Raw genomic sequence first — 18,400 nt, forward strand, 5'->3', positions numbered from 1 at the left:
GAAACCTGTGATTAGGGAATCATGCTGAATACTTTCCAAAGGCTTAGTAATTTACTTCAGAATGTTATGAGTAGCTGGATGACTAGTCGGGGATCTTTATTCAACTCTGAATTGGGTTCTTCTCTCCATTTATTCTTTCGCTTTCTACCTCCGATTCCCAGCGGTAAGAGTTCTTTGATCACTCTTCTTTTTACCTTGAGGACCCCAAGTTATCACTTGCCTTTAAATGCAGTATTCTTGTTTCCGCAAATAACTTCATATATCTTTTCAGTGTCTTTTCCTAATTTCATCCCTAAGGTTTATTCTCTGCCACTCTAGGTTATTGCAGATAGTGTATGACCAATGTGTCATAATTATCTAACGTAGACAGCTGTTTAAAATGCCCATATATTTTTTGGGATGGCTGGAGAGGTCTTCCAAGCTTTAGCCACGAATAATAAAACTGTTTTGATGTTCGCATTGATAATTCTTATATTCTTCTTGGGTAACAGTTCTTTTGAGTTCCAGAAAACATTCATTTGTAGAAATGTTGTCGATGTTTAGCGGATTCATTTCTTGATATCAACATCAAACAGTTCATTTTGTTAATGATGGTGTTTTAAGTACGTGAGGGTTTCTATGTCTTTCAGAACATCACTAGCGAGAGTGATTTAGTTGGTGCATGCTGTTGTTCTACAGGATCTTTCTTTCCCATGACTAGTGAGACTTATGTCTGTTGAGGCCGTTGTTACATTGGCTGTCTCCTTTTGGATTTGTTGTTATTGATCTATAACTGATCGATGTTTACAAAAACTTGTCTGTTAATCTCAAATTTTTGGGTCTTTTGAATTCTCTATTCAGTTCAATGACACTGTTAAAATCATTAACTTGTGCCGAAACTAACGTCATCCCTCCTACACTTCTTTAGCTTGAGCCTTAGGTCTTGAGTGTTAGGATGACATATACCTTTTTCCATTCGGTATTAACATGTTCTTCTCCTTCCAATCAGAACATAGAGCAGCTATGCAATTATTTTTGTATATGACTTCTGTGGTTCTTACGGAAGAAACCATCTATGAGAATTGCCACTTTCTAGTTTTTCGTTTTTTGAATCTTGCCCAAACTACCTACAGAGAATCATACTTTGTTATGGTGCTTCTTGGGGCTTCATATTCACTGAAATTTTAAAGTGATTTCTTCTTTAACTTCTTTTCAAATTCCTTATTTTCTTCTTCAACATCTTATAAGGCTTGGAACTTTTAGGTAAGATCTATCATGAACTCTCCGAGCTTTCGAGCATCTTAAAGTAAGGCTGTGTCAAATTTTCATGATGATGCTTGACCAGATGTCCAGATTAGCTTTATTTTTAACTCGGCCACTACTAGGTGGTGATCTGTACATAATAACTGTATTACAATCATAATATTTTTAATCAGTTTAGTTAAACAATGTAACCTAATTATTAATAAAGATCAAATGTATAAATTTCAAAGAGTACTTAATGGTGAATGTTTCATTGTGTCATTTCCAGAAAACACTCATTCATTTTTCGGTTGATTGACCTTTATTGACCTTTATGAAAAAGGTTTCTTAGTAAATAGAAAAGGATGGATAATGTTTTATTTCAAGTATTTCTTACATTAAACAGATACTTGAAAATATGGTAAATGCTTATAAAATAAACAATTTTTTATATATAGTTGAAATCATGAGTCAATTGAAGCTAGACCATCATGGAAAACCTGGAAGCACTGTACGGCCGTTTCGTCCTATTATGGGACTCCTCAGCAGTGCACATATACAATCCCGCCTCGCGGGATTCGAACTCAGGACCAATCAGTCTCGCACGTGAGCACTTAACCATTAGACCACTGAGCTGGTCGACATCCAACGGTGTTGTTGTCTAACTTCAATCAATCCATGAAGTTGCGCAACCATTTCACCAATGTCTTCAATGAGTTTATATCTCCCAACAGACCTTGTTGAACTCCACTGGTTACTGCTTTTCACTAGAACTCTAGGAAATACCTCACGGAGCCAGTCACTAGTGAGCATATGATGAGGGGGTTTTTTGTGGAGATATGTAGTAATTTTTTATATATAGTTAAAATCATGAGTCAATTGAAGCTAGAGCACCATGGGAAACCTGGAAAGACTGGACGGCCGTTTTGTCCTATTGTGGGAAAGAAAATCAACTCTTTATTCACTCACATCTTATATACTAACCCCTTAATTAAATTTTCAATTATGTTATTAACAGTGATATGCTACTTAAATATGCAAGTTAGTAGATACTCTTTGTTCACTTATCTCTTGCTGCAGGAATATATAAATTTTGGTAAATAAATAGTATTCTTGAGGAAATCGTGCATCCTTACTCTGGATTACTGTTTCAAACAGACAGGATGTAGAATGACTGCTGCTAAAGACATTTATATTCTAACTGCAACAGCGAATGTCAGTATAGAATTGTGGAGATTGTTTTATTTTTTTATTTATATTTATTTAAACACATAAATATTGGTACAAAGGGGCACCTAATATATATGCGCCGCACAAATCTCATTTGATTCGTTTGAGGGCTGTGATACCGCCCAGGTGCCCAAACTGAAACAGGTGGTTTTCTTAGGAGGCCACCCCCCAGCCTTTGACTTAAAGGTCTAATCCACAAGGCAGTGGAGCATCATGAGGAAATGCAATCCCATGGTAGACGGTGACCAACGATGGATTCATACGCCATTTGTTCCCTCAAGATACTAGAGCCAGTTAGAGCTCCGGACATTGGCTTTTCGTCCCCTCAATTTCGAGAGGGTGAACATTGTTGAATATCATTGAAATGATGCTTAAGCTCTAGACTATGCCATTGTATCCTGGTCCTGTGTTTTGATTGTTAAGTATTCGTGCATGAGAACAAAGTTTCTGGATTTGTGTGTGTGCACTTTTCAAGAGTCCTTTACTTGAAAGAAAAATGACCATCCATTCCTTCCAGGTCTTCAGTAGTTGCCTGACTTTTATTGGTTCGTAATTTAAATGAAATGACGATGATAAGGGTTGTATCTTTTAAGAACATTGACATTTTTATGCATACAATGATACTGGAACTATTGAATTCAAGAGATTAAAGATGGAATATTTTATTATTAAAAGTAAATAGTATTCGATACAGATTTCTATCAACACAATGAAGTTTGAAAACTATGTAACCGTTGATGACCCGCGAATTTTTCCTTCAGTTTTATAAATTTAAGCATCTGGCACATCAATGATTATATACTGAATAAACTATACATTTACAGTCATTGTAAAATGAAGCTATACAAACTACCATGTTAATCAAGAAGGTTTTGAACACAGAGAATGAGATTAACTTCCTCAGTAAATTAAAAAAATATGGTTGATTGATGAAAATATTTGCTTTGATAGTATTATTTACTTAGACTATACAATCTTACAGTTAATTTTGAATATTGTAGTTTATACGAAAATAGAGAGTTATTATGTCATTAAACAAAGTAACCAGAAATTATCAAACATTTTCGAGTACTGAATTGGCCGTACAAAATGTGTACTTACCAAACATTCATCTGAGCATTACTTTCTAGGGTCATCTTATAGGGAATCTAAGCCAGTCAATAGCTCCATCACTAAACATATGGCTAATTCTAGTCACTTAGCACCATGACATTCATCGTTCAAGTTAACCTATAAATTCCTAAAAAGATGACTTGCAAAAGATCTAGGACAGAAAATTGTGCGCGACGGAATTTATTGTAGTTCATCACTGTAAATTTAATCTCTATTTACAAAGGAAAATGTTTTATTTCTTGTTTTACCGTGGTTTTAGCAATTCTTTCAATTTTAGAAATTGTTGGTGGGAATGACATCCTAATTCATCATCACCTTCTTAAAGTAAGCAGTCATGTTGAATAGTTTTTCAATGATTTATTATTTATATGAGGATTGTAGTACTTTCATATTTGAATTCACGAGTCCATCTAAGCTAGACCATCATTAAAAACCTGAAAGTTCTAGATGGTCATTCCATACTGTGTTAACTAGGTCGTCGAATCACTTTTTTATATTATTCTTTTCTCTCCCAGATTATCTCACATATCACTCCTCACAATTCCTTTGTGTACTACTTGTACGAACAGATATGATAGTGAAAAAAACACGACTGGGGACAATCAAATATTTTCAAGCAGACATTACAGACTATCTCACTAAATTCTGATAACTATACAGTAAATAAATACATTTAGTATTGTTTGTTTGAATCTTCCCATTGATGTATTAGGACTGCGAATGATCAGTCTCTAATTGGCATATGTGCATCTTGTGCGTATTGCCTCGATATAGCCTAAATTCACAAGCATTGTAAGCAAAGATGAATAGTGACCAGCAGTGCAATCCAGGGCAAGGCACGTTTCGTCCTATTTGGGACTCATCAGCTGCATGCACCTGCATCTCACAATTGATGTTCACTCTGGGACTCGAACCCAATACTTTCGCTTCAAAACGCCATCGCGTTATCCACTCGGCCACTGAGTCCTGACAGCCACTTGCTTGTGCAATTGGGTGGAGTTTAAATTTACTTAATATTGTTTTTTTGAATCTTCCCATATACAAACAGTTAATTTGCAAAATAGCAATCAATTGTCTCAATCTTCACTGTTCCTTCTACAAATATCAGTCCATCTTCTCTGATCTCATTGTTCATGCATTTTCGTACCGATTGCAACTCATCCCTGTTCGTTCCTTATAGATCTTCTACCAAAATACATTCTATATCTGACCATAACAATATACTACTTATATGGATATAAGTAGACCACACCACAATATAAGTAGTATATATCAAGAAATGAAAATAGAATAACAATAGTAATGAAAGAACATTGAAGTTTGTGTGGGACGACTTAAAGAAGAACTCCTTAATATACATTTCTTAATCACAATACTATATTCATCATAATTACATGAAAATAAACAACACATGCACACACACACACTTCAAAAAAACCCAACTTGTTCACTATTCAATGGATATAAATTAAAACCGTTTTATACTTACATAATAGTAAAACAACAACAGCAACAACAAAGGAGAAACCATTTTTTTCTGTTTTCCAATGTAGAATGAAAAAAAAACACCGAACACAAAATCTACTTCAACAATTTCTCTTGATAATTCTACAATATGAATTTCAATTATTACATAATAGATAAGTATGATCATGAATTGAAATGAACAAAGATGAATGAAATAATAAAAAACAATGATATACCCCCTATGGATCGTCTTCATTTGAATGCTTTCAATGATGAAAAGTATTGAAGTATCACTTCATTTGCTTACTTTATTAATATACTACTTTGTTATATATTACTCATATATATGTATATTAAGTAGTCAAACATGAATGATTATTGTTATATGATAGGCTCTCTTAATACAATAGTAATAAAAATGAATAAACATTCAATGATACAAACGAATGGTAATAAATAAACAAGTTAATTAATGATATATTGTATTGTTTATTTGAATGGAATTATGTTTGTTTTTTAAAGGGTTGATTGTTTACTATTGTGTTATTATTCAAGTTTAATTCATGTTGATATAGATAAGGAAAGTTGAATTAAATAGAGAACAAGCTTACTTACGCCTGTTAACCCTCGTAGAGGAGTATAGGCCGCCCACCAGTATTCTCCATCCAACTCTGTCCTGGGCAATCCTTTCAAGTTCTTTCCAGTGAACATTCAGCCTTTTCATATCTGCTTCTATTTCCCGACGTAATGTGTTATTTGGTCTTCCACTTTTCCGCTTCCTTTCTGGATTCCAAGTTAGGGATTGCCTTTTGATGCAGTTTAGTGATTTACTCAATGTATTCTAATATGCGGTAACAGTATGTTAAAATGAGAGCTGAAGACAGCCGTTAGTAAAACATACTACACAGTTGGACATCAGGATAACTAAAGCCATGATTCAGAAAAACTGTAACACCATAATTACTGAGATCATATTCTTGTGAATAGAAACACAAGTTTAGGACGTCTATTCATACTGTTATAAAAAAACTACAGGCTGTCTTGACAAAATATAAGAACCATACACTGAATACTTCATTTGAGAATTTCTATCTTTTGTCCTTCAAATTCTGTATGATTCTTCCAGTTTACAATTCCTTTTGATTTTCACTTCTATTTTCTTGAAATTAAGCTTCTTAGACTTCTGCTGTCAAGGTTTTCATTTGTAATTGTTGTTACACACTACTTACGTCTGTCAACATAAGTAGCATACATCACAATATTGTTTACCGAATAATCAATGTCAATAGGTAGTACTTACTTACTTACTTACTTACCTACTTACTTACTTACTTACTTACTTACTTACTTACCTACTTACTTACTTACTTACTTACTTACCTACTTACTTACCTACTTACTTACTTACTTACTTACTTACTTACTTACCTACTTACTTACTTACTTACTTACTTACTTACCTACTTACTTACTTACTTACTTACTTACTTACTTACTTACTTACTTAAGCCTGTTACCCCTCGTCAAGGAGCATTAGCCGCACACCAGTATTCTCCATCTAACCCTGTTCTTGGCAATCCTTTCAAGTTCTTTCCAGTGAACATTCATCCTTTTCACATCTGTTTCTATTTCCCGACGAAATGTATTATTTGGCCTTCCACTTTTCCGCTTCCTTTCCGGATTCCAAGTTCGCGCTGACCTCGTGATGCAGTTCGGTGATTTCCGTGATGTATGTCCAATCCACTTCCAACGTTTAGTTTCCTAATTTCCTCTTCATTTGGAAGCTGGTTTGTCCTCTCCCATAAAAAGTTGTTGTTGATAGTATTCGGCCAGTGAATGTTGGGTATTTTGCGTAAATAACTGTTTAGAAATACTTGTACCTTCTTGACAAGGGATGTAGTAGTAAAGAGAGAACATATTAAAATAATATATAGAGAGAGTGATTTGATTTCGATTCATTAGTGTTCATGAAATTTACACGGTGACATTGTTATGGTTGATACTACTTACAAGTCCTTATAGGTTATTCTAACTTCTGAATGAACTAATTTATTCATTCTTCACAAGTCACATTTCAATCTTGTTAATTATTCACTAACTAATCCTGATTGTTTTCTATGCGAATGTATATGTGTTAATGGCTTACCCTATTCACTACATGTCTATAATTTATCTTTGAATGTAAATAATGAGTAGCGCTAGATCAAAACAAATTGGCTGACTCAACCTCTTCACTACGCGTCACTTCACTTCGTTTCATTTCTCTTCCTTCACTTTATTTCTTGGATTGTGCATCCGAATCAACGAGTGTACAAAATATACGTATTTATTTTGTTCAGCTATTCACCAACTCTATTTAGGTCAATAATTGTATACGATGGTTGGCAACATGCATATTACATTAACAACCGGCATATGATTTAACTGGAGTCAGGTATCAGGACAATAAAACAGCTTAAACTAACTCTAATCTTTTCAGAAGGGGTTTTGTGGAGATTTAGTATTTTCATAGTTGAAATCATTAGTCAACTGAAGCTAGACCACCATGGAAAACCTGGCAGTACTGGACGGCCGAATCGTCCTATTGTGGGACTCCTCAGTAGTGCGCATCCACGATCCCTCACTCACAAGATTCGGACTCAGGACCTACCAGTCTCGCGCCAGAGCACTTAACCGACAGACCACTGAGCCAGTATCCGACGGTGTTTATGTCTAAATCCAACCAATCCACGAAGTTGATCAACCGTTCGCCAATGGTCTTTAGTGAGTTCCAATCTCATAACAGACGTGGTTTGAACTCCACTGGTCACTGCTTCTCTCTAGAACTCCAGGATTCACATCTCGAATTCAGTCACTTGTGAGCATATGATTTTAATCAGAAGGGGTTTTGTGGAGATTTAGTATTGTCATAGTTGAAAGCGTGAGTTAGTGGGTTTGAATCTCGCGACGCGAGATCGTGGATGCGCACTGCTGAGGAGTCCCACAATAGGACGAAACGACTTCCAGGTTTTCGATGAAGGTCCAGCTTCAATTGACTCATGCTTTCAACTATGAAAATTCTAATCTTTTCATTATACTATGGTACAAAATTACTACTTTTTTTTCAACATTCAATAGTTCTTTCTATTTTTAGAAAAGACTATTTTACATCTTTTGAAAAACATTACCAAACATGTAAATTAAATCTCATGTTTCCTAACCGTAAATTATTTTCATCCTTTTATCCTTCGCTAATCACTCGACTATTACGCAGTCTTCTTTTGATCGTTGAAATGTCGGATCAATTTTATGATATTACTTACTTACTTACTTACTTACGCCTGTTACTCCCAATGGAGCATAGGCCGCCGACCAGCTTTCTCCAACCCACTCTGTCCTGGGCCTTCTTTTCTAGTCCTTTCCACTTCTTGTTCATTCTTCTCATGTCTGTCTCTATTTCTCGGCGTAATGTGTTCTTTGGTCTTCCTCTTCTCCTTCGACCTTCAGGATTCCATGTGAGGGCTTGTCTTGTGACACAATTGGGTGATTTCCTCAAAGTGTGCCCAATCCACTTCCAGCGCTTCTTCCTGATTTCTTCCTCTGCTGGAATCTGGTTTGTTGTCTCCCACAGTAACTTGTTGCTGATAGTGTCTGGCCATCTGATCCGAAGTATCTTGCGTAGACAGCTGTTAATAAACACTTGTATCTTCTGGATAATGGCTTTCATAGTTCTCCACGTCTCTGCCCCATACAGAAGAACTGTCTTGACATTTGTATTGAAAATTCTAACCTTGGTGTTGGTTGACAATTGTTTTGAGCTCCAGATGTTTTTCAGCTGTAGGTATGCTGCTCTTGCTTTGCCGATCCGTGCCCTCACATCTGCATCTGATCCACCGTGTTCATCAATGATGCTGCCCAGATATGTAAAGATTTCCACATCCTCGAAAGCTTCTCCGTCAAGTGTAATTGGATTGGTGCATATTGTATTGTATCGGAGAGTCTTGCTTTTCCCTTTGTTTATATTGAGACCTACTGCTGCTGAGGCTGCTGCTACACTGGTCGTTTTCTCCTACATTTGTTGTTGCGTTTGTGATAGATGAGCCAGATCATCCGCAAAGTCTAAATCGTCAAGCTGCATCCTGCCTGTCCACTGTATCCCGTGCATTCCTCCAGATGTTGACGTCTTCATAATCCAGTCGATCACCAGGAGAAAGAGAAAGGGTGAGAGTAAGCAACCTTGCCTAACACCGGTCTTTACCTCGAACGAGTCGGTGAGTTGTCCTCCGTGGACGATTTGGCAGTTTAGTCCATCATAGGAGTTCCGTATGATGTTGACTATCTTCTCAGGCACGCCGTAGTGTCGAAGAAGCTTCCATAGTGTCGTCCTGTCCACGCTATCAAATGCCTTCTCGTAGTCGATGAAGTTGATGTACAGTGATGAATTCCATTCGATTGATTGTTCCACAATGATACGTAGAGTTGCGATTTGATCTGTGCACGATCTATCCTTACGAAATCCAGCTTGTTGATCTCGAAGTTGAGCGTCCACGGAATCCTTCATCCTGTTTAACAATACTCTGTTGAAGACTTTTCCTGGTATTGAGAGGAGAGTGATGCCCCTGTAGTTGTCGCACTTGCTCAGATCGCCTTTCTTTGGTATCTTGATCAGAATTCGTTTTTTCCAGTCTGTTGGTACATGTTCTTCGTCCCAAATCTTACTGATGAGGATGTGGAGTATCTTGGCAGTTGCTGTTACATTTGCTTTCAGTGCCTCTGCCGGGATGTTGTCTGGTCCCGCTGCTTTGCCACTCTTGATTTGTCTAATGGCCATGCTGATCTCTTCAATTGTTGGTGGGCCAATATCGATTGGGAGGTCTGTGGGTGCTGCTTCGATGTTGGGTGGGTTCAGTGGAGCTGGTCGATTCAAGAGTTCTTTGAAGTGTTCTACCCACCTGTTTCGTTGTTCTTCAATGTCGGTGATTACTTTGCCTTCCTTGCTTTTCACTGGTCTTTCTGGCTTACGGTAATTTCCAGCAAGTTTCTTTGTTGTATCATACAGTTGTCTCATGTTTCCCTCTCTTGCAGCCTTTTCCGCTGTCATTGCTAAATCTTCCACATATTTACGTTTGTCGGTTCTGATGCTCCTCTTCACTTGCTTGTTTGCCTCTGTGTATTCGGCTTGTGCCTTGGCTTTTTCTGCTCTTGTTCGGCTGATATTGATTGCTACCTTCTTGTTCCTCCTTGCTTCAATTTTATCCAGTGTACCAACAGTGATCCACTCCTTGTGATGGTGCTTCTTTTGGCCCAGAACCTCTTGACATGTTGAAACGATTGTCTCCTTGATACCTTTCCAGTTGCTCTCCATGGTAGTCCCCTCTCCATTGAGTAGGTCATGAAAGGCCTCGAACCTGTTGCTGAGGGCTATGTTGAATTTGTTGAGTTTGTCAGCATCTCGAAGAAAGGCCGTATTAAACTTTTGTGATGTTGTCCGCGCCGTTGTCCAGTGTTTCTTGAGTTTTAGTTTCATCTTGGCAACCAGCAAATGATGATCGGATGCTATATCAGCTCCTCTTCTGGTTCTCACATCCTCCATCGTCCTCCTGAACTTTTTGTTGATGCAGATATGGTCGATTTGATTCTGTGTAGTGTGATCCGGTGAAATCCAAGTGGCTTTGTGTATGTTTTTGTGTGGGAATATGGTGCCACCTATGACCAGTTTATTGAAGGCACATAGGTTTGCAAATCTCTCACCGTTTTCGTTCCTTCCTCCCAGTCCATGTTGTCCCATGACGTCTTCGTATCCAGTGTTGTCCTTTCCAACCTTGGCATTGAAATCTCCCATTAGAATGGTCAGGTCCTTGGTTGGGCACTTCTCGAAGATTGACTGCAGCCTATCGTAGAATTGGTTTTTAGCGTCTTCATCGTAGTCGTTGGTCGGCGCATAGCATTGGATGATGTTGATTGTAATGCCCTCTCTCTTTGTTTTGAAGGAGGCTTTGATGATCCTCGGTCCATGAGATTCCCATCCTATAAGTGCATTTTGTGCTTTTCTAGACAGCATCAGTGCCACTCCTTGTGTATGTGGGGCATTTTCTTCTTCATGACCGGAGTATAACAGAAGTTCTCCTGAAGACAGTCGTTGTTGTCCAACCTGCGTCCAATGTGTTTCACTGATTCCAAGCACTTCCAGGTTGTATTTCCTCATTTCCGCAGAAATTTGGAAGACTCTGCCGGTCTCCCACATTGTCCGGACATTCCATGTACCTATAAAAATTGTCGCTCTGGTTGTAAGAAGGTGCATCGGCCTCATGACTTCCGAAGGAACTCGGCTTTCATCATGAGACGTCATTTTTCCTTTTACTCCCAGGGCAGAGTTTAAATGGTTTGAATGATTTTTTCTGGTTAGCGTTTTTTTAGCGAGTTGATTTTCTACGGGATGGGGTCGCTAACCCCATGCCCAACCCTCCTCCTTTACCCGGGCTTGGGACCGGCAGTAGCCCCTGGAGGAGCTACAGGCGGAGTTAACTTTATGATATAATCTCTTTTTATTCTATTATAGACTGATATATATTTATCAATTTACAATCATTGAATAAATGGACACTGAGTATATTCTCCTCTCCTGATATTGCATTCAAAATGTTTGTACTAACGAGGATATTTCAGTTCGCTAGTAAATTTATAAGAACATGAAATGTTTAAACATTATCATAATTAAGCCTATGATTAAAGCTTCCTTTTATCTTGCTATTATAAGTATATATTGTCTGAAGGAAAAACCTTACTGTCGTCACACCTCTGTACAGTCAGCAGTACGACTTCGCCTACGGACCTTGGGTTCGCTGCTTTTAGTCTTACCGCTCTTCAACCGACCTATCTGGCATGGTAGGACCTTTAGGAATGATTGTTCCAGCCAGTATAGCTCGACTGTTCCATCATGATAGGCAAGTCTGACCACCACGTCAAGGTAGCAGCAACGGTCTATCGTAACCAATGGTTGGAGACTCTAGGTGACATGGCTCAGAATCGATTACAATGGCGTAGGTGTATACAATCTTTATCCTCCCTTAAACCTTAAGATCAAAATTGTTTCATATCTGTCTTTCTTCCTAGACTATATCCTTATATACAATCTCACTTTTATATATTACCACCACTAAATTGACTCTTTCTATGAATTCGGTGTTGATATTGTTGTGCTAACGAGGTATGGCAACTTGGACCGATGCATATGTGTGCCTTGTCCTACGTTGTAGCTGACTGACTGAGTAATGCAGTAGCGTACATAGAACAGTGGACTACGTATAAAATTCCCCATAAGAATTACTTTTTTAAGTGTTACGTCTGGCCGATTGTGAACGCTATATTCGCTTCCCTAAGCTAGTTCCGTACCCCCGAGCTAGAACTATACACCGACTTGAAGACCAGAGAAAAGACACAAAGTGTGAGGGAAGCACTTTACTACAGGGTTCGTTTATGTACAGAAAATATAGGGATTTTATAGTAATTTAAGAGTCCTCGAGTTTTACTGAAAATTCTAGAATACTGCTAAACATAGTAGCAGTGCATTAATCAGCCAATCAGGATCTCCACATGTGACCTTTCCATTTTCGTTATTTTAGTAACATAACTTCACATAACTTCTAATTAATCGCTGATTGATTAATCGCCTTGTCCTGCCCCTTGATGACTCACGAGCTTGTCATGTCGCTTACGAGAAAAATGCAGGATCATCCCAACATAAGACAGGTCAAAACATATGTTAATAGAGGTACCACGTAATTATCAAAGTAATCACTTCTTTTCTTTCTCCGTATTTTCATTTTTGTTTTTCCAATATATATGTTAATATGAGTCGTGTAGTTTAACCGAAATCTCAACAACACATTACTGATCATAGTTTTATTTTTAAAAATTACTGGATCCCAACAGGTAACATGTCCTCTGGTTTTCTTGAAAAAGATGACAGCTTCTTATAAGAAGAGTCGAAATCTATTACATATGTGTATAGGGTACAATGACCTGAATGAATCTCACCAAGAAAATTATTGCTACATCGTTGAATTCAGTTTTCTTCTGCACAACCTCTTAATGCACCAAAGCACAAAAAGTTACTAATGGCCTATTCTAATAGAAAGCACAAAATCAATGTAGAGAACCAATTCGAGCTATGTTGGTCAAACTGTTCGATGTAGCCTACAAATCAAAACACTAAAATAGACATATAAGTTGTAGTTATGTCTATCATACTTTACCCATTAATCTCAAGATTTGTGACTATTGAGATGTACATTATTCCAGTTACTTCCTTCTATTAGATGAATTTATCTCTGATGATTCATTTTGCATGTATCTCATGCTTCAGATTATGAAAAACTGTCAAAAATGTTCAATCATTCATGAATAAAATAATATTTACATCTACTACTTCAGTAGGGTGCCGGCTCAGTGGTCTATCGGTTAAGTGCTCTGGCGCGAGACTGGTAGGTCCTGAGTCCGAATCTTGTGAGTGAGGGATCGTGGATGCGCACTACTGAGGAGTCCCACAATAGGACGAAACGGCCATCCAGTGCTTCCAGGTTTTCCATGGTGGTCTAGCTTCAGTTGACTAATGATTTCAACTATGAAAATACTTCAGTGTTCCTTAACTTTTTGTGTTAAGCTGATCATAGTTGCAAAGTTGACGTGAGTTATGTAATCATTTTCATGATATATTATTACAATTGCTTCTTTTATATATATTCACGTCAGAAATTGAGTAACACAAGAAAACATTTACAGCATTTGAATAGAGCCATCTTCACAACTTCGCTTGACATTGTGAATGACCACAGATGAAAAGTTATGAATTCGAACGAAATAGTTCTGTCCAGTTGTTCTTTGCTTTCAGTGTATCCCTAACTGATCTTAATTCATCATAGAATCAATCTCTGAATGATACTATCGTCTTCAAAATATCATTTAAATAAGTTGAAAATTAGTTTTCAAACAAAGATGTGCTTCTCAGGCACAAAGTCTAAGAGTTTTTCTGAAGAAGAGTCTATAATTAAAGATAGTCTACGTCATTAACTGATTCTATCTAAGCCATAATTGAAAATTAATCACCTATGTCCTCCTAATTTGAGACGTCCTACAAGGTGTTGAAACTTGAATTGTCAGCCTAGTCCTAAAGTAGGATACATCTTTGAAAAAATGAAACAACCGACCACCTCACTCTGATTTTATATTGCTTTCCAGCTGATATCAATCTGTGATATAAACTTTCTTTAAACTGAAAAGTCTCAGCAAACTTTAATCTTAATTATAACACTCAGGTATATTTTACGAAAGAAATACCTATTCATTACATGAAGGTCAACTCATAAGTCTATGGGTATCCAGTGGTTTGGATCTGTTCTGTATATGTTTGTCCAGAAACTATTTTAAAATTATTTAGTATTGTTTGTTTGAATATTCACATCGATGTGTTAGAACTGCAACTGGTCAGTCTCTAATTGGCATATATGCATAGTGTGCGTATTGCCTCGATATAGCCTTAATTCACAAGCATGGTAAGCAGAGATGGATAGTGACTAGCAGTGGAATCCAGGACGCGTGTTTCGTCCTATTTGCCAATTAGAGACTGACCAGTTGCAGTCCTAACACATCGATGGGAAGATTCAAACAAACAATACTAAATGAATTTAAATTTCACCCCATTGCACAAGCAAGTGGCTATCACGACTCAGTAGCTGAGTGGATAACGCGATGGCGTTTGAAGCGAGGGTACTGGGTTCGAGTCCCAGAGTGAACATCAACTGTGAGATGCAGGTACATTCAGCTGACGAGTCCTAAATAGGACGAAACGCGCCTTATCCTGGATTCCACAGCTAGTCACTATCCATTTTTGCTTATTTTAAAATTAAATTAAACATATGAGTTTCATTCTTTCCTCATTTTTTTTACTCAAGGTTACCCATTATGACCTTGTGTCAAAAATTATTTCACATCATAATTAGCTATGATTGAAATAAATGAAGCGTATAAATCTATAAACCCTTTTATAAAACATGATTATTCATGTAAGTGAAATGATTTATGTGAATGAACAAATTATTTCAGATCTATACAATTTACTATTTGAGTTCAAACGAATATGGAAAACACACACTTATCTACTTCCTGTTTTTCGTTACCATACATTAAATGACATCGATTAATGGGTTACAACTAGGGTTATATTCAGAAAGAAGAGTATTGTCATCACTTTATTAAAGTCATAAACTTCCGTTTCATCATAAATAACTCCTCATGAGTAACTGTTATATCTAGAGCTTTGATTCTTGCTATGCCGCGTACTACTAGACTACTTGAACGATCGAACCCACAACGTCGCAAGAGAGAAGACAGAGGACTAGTAAGTAGGAATTTTATTCCCCAAAACAGTGTTAAAATATAGTACAGAAATCTCATGTATTTATAGTTTTTGACTGAGAGTAAATCATCATTTCAGACAACCAATAGGCACATAGGGGGTCATTCTTATCCATCCAATGGAGAAGCTACACGTCGACATTCTAGAATATTCCTTTAGCAGTGATTGGGTGGAATGTCTTCGGCTCTTTCAGGGCTTCTTGAGGCTTCCTAGAGTTTACCAACGAGCCATCCTTACAGTAACAGTTGTAGACTGTCTTCTATAATCTTCTTACTATTTTTTTTCTCATAAGTTCAAATGAAGCACTAACAGAATAATTTTTTTATTCAACTAAACTTCTATCTTATTCGTATTGATTGTTTGAATTATCCCACTGATGTTAAGGACTACAATTGACTAGTATTTTCTAACATATATATATCCAGTGCGGATTGTTTCGATATTGTTCCAAGCCAGGACCATTATGAATGATGTCTAAAGACTGATCAATTGTAGTCCTAAACATCAATCGGAAGATCCAAACAACCCATATGGATGAATTAAAATTCAATCCATTGCATAGGTTTAGTGGCTATCTGGTCTCAATGGCCAGGTAGGTAGTGAGATGGCGTTACAAGCGAAAATTACTGGGTTGTTAAGAGCTACTTTGAATTCGTTGGTTTTGTATCTCAAAATAAGGCTCTGTTGAACTTTTGTAATGTTGTTTCTTCAGTTATTTAGTGCTTCTTTACTTCAGTTTCATCTTGGTAGCCACCGAGTGGTGATCTGAAGCTGTATTAGCTGCTCTCTGATTTTTTAATGGTGTAAATATGACTGATTTGGTTTTCTGTAGAGTACTTTGGTGAGACCCATGTAGCTTTACGTATGCGTGTGTGAGGGAATATAGTGCCACCTATAACCATTCTGTTAAATACATATAAATTTGCAAATTTGCATTCCTTTTTCCCAGTCCATGTCGTTCTATGATATCTTTGTACCCGATGTTGCCAATTCCCACCATGGCATTTAGGTCTCTTATCAGGGTGGATATGTTCGTTCCTGAGAACGTCTCTACGACCAACTGCAGCCTCTCATTAAACTGATCTTTATCGTCCTCACTGCTAGTAATGGCGGACGCATAGCACTGGTTAACATTCATCGTGATCCCTCCCTTCTTTGTTGTGAAGGTTGCTTTGACGATGGTGAACCCATCAGATTTCTATTCTATAAGTGCCTTAGTGTTTTTTTGGACAGAATCAGTGCAACTCTTTGTGTGTGAAATTTCCTTCATCATAACCAGAGTATAACAGCATCTCACCTGAATTTATCCTTTTATGTCAAGCTTAGGTCAAATGGACTTTACTTATTCCGAACACCACCAAGTTGTGTCTTTTCATTTCCATTGCTATTTGATTGGTCCTTCTAGTCCCTCACTTTGTCCAGAGATTCCATATACCTAAATTAATTGTCGCTCGGGTTGTCAGAAGTGAGATTGACCTCATGATTTCCGAAGAATCTCGTAATTCACCATGAGGAGTCATAATTCTTCTTTCAACTCCCAGGGCAGATTTTAAATGATTTAATTTGTTTATTTTGGTTAGTGTTTTTTAGCAAGGTTGTTTTGTATGAATTAGGGTTGCTGACCCCTTGCCCAACCCCTACTCCTTAATCCAGTATAGGGACCGGCAGTAAACCTAGAAGAGCCATAGGTGGTGTTATAACGTATGGACTCGTAATATATATGAACGTGCAATTAGAGAAGAGTGGATTTATTGATCGGACGCAAATGATACTTGAAATCGTACGAACAGTCTTGAGTGAGTATCAGGCCCTGCTTTCTGCCTAGCCCAGCCAGTTAAGTCTAGAACACAAATAACAGCCTCGGCAATATGAATCATTACTTACAAACACACTGGGTTTTTATACAAACCAAAGTAATCAATAAACTGATTATAACTCAAGAATCGTATGATAATAAGTCAAAGGTCAAAATAAAGCTAATGATAAGAGAAATACGAATATGAATTCTGATTCCCAGTGAGGTCATAGATATATACTTCTAAGGAATCTCACAATAGGATTAAATCTAGCTCCATGCTATTCAGAAGTATCTAAATTTTGATCAATTTATAATGAATACAATTTATAGATTAGACCCATTATCTCAAGATCCATTCAACTAATTGTTCTTACAATTGAATTCATGAGTCAATTGAAGTTAGACCACCATGGAAAACATGAATTCAACTGGAAGGCCGTTTCGTTTTATTGTGGGATTCCTCAGCAGTGCGCATTCACGATCTCGCCTCGTGAGATTCGAACCCAGGGCATATCGGTCTCGCGCGCGAGCGCTCAAACTCTAGACCACTGAGCCTGCCGGTATCCAATGGTGTTAATGTCTAATTTCAACCAACCCATGAAGTTAGGGAACCATTCACCAATGTCTTCAGTGAGTTGATGTCTCACAACAGACCTGGTTGAACTCCACTTGTCACTGCTTCTCACTAAAACTCCAGGAAATACCTCTTGAAGCCAGTCACTAGTAAGTATATGATCATTATCAGAAAGAGTATTGTGGAGACAATGGTGGATGGTTGCTCAATTTCGTGGATTGGTTGAAGTTACACATCAACACCACTGGATGTTAACTTAGTGGTCTATAGGTTAAGCGTTCACTAGCGAGACCCATAGGTCCTGAGTTCGAATCTCGCGAGGGGAGATCATGGATGCGCACTGCTGAGGAGTCCCACAATGAGACGAAACGTTCGTTCAGTGCTTCCATGGTGGTCTAGCTTCAATTGATTCATGATCTCAACTATTAAAATTACTATAATGTCCACAAAAACCCCTTTTGATAATTGTTCTTACCTTGAAAAATAATAGATAAATAATAATGATGGAGACGATTTGTAGCTCAGGTGGATGATTTCGATGAAGTTTTGTTCTCTGAGCTGGATAGTTTGGTCATGGAGCTTTCATCATTCTTCTGAACGACAT

Source organism: Schistosoma mansoni, chromosome W, assembly GCF_000237925.1.
Source record: "Schistosoma mansoni strain Puerto Rico chromosome W, complete genome".
NCBI lineage: Eukaryota > Metazoa > Platyhelminthes > Trematoda > Strigeidida > Schistosomatidae > Schistosoma > Schistosoma mansoni.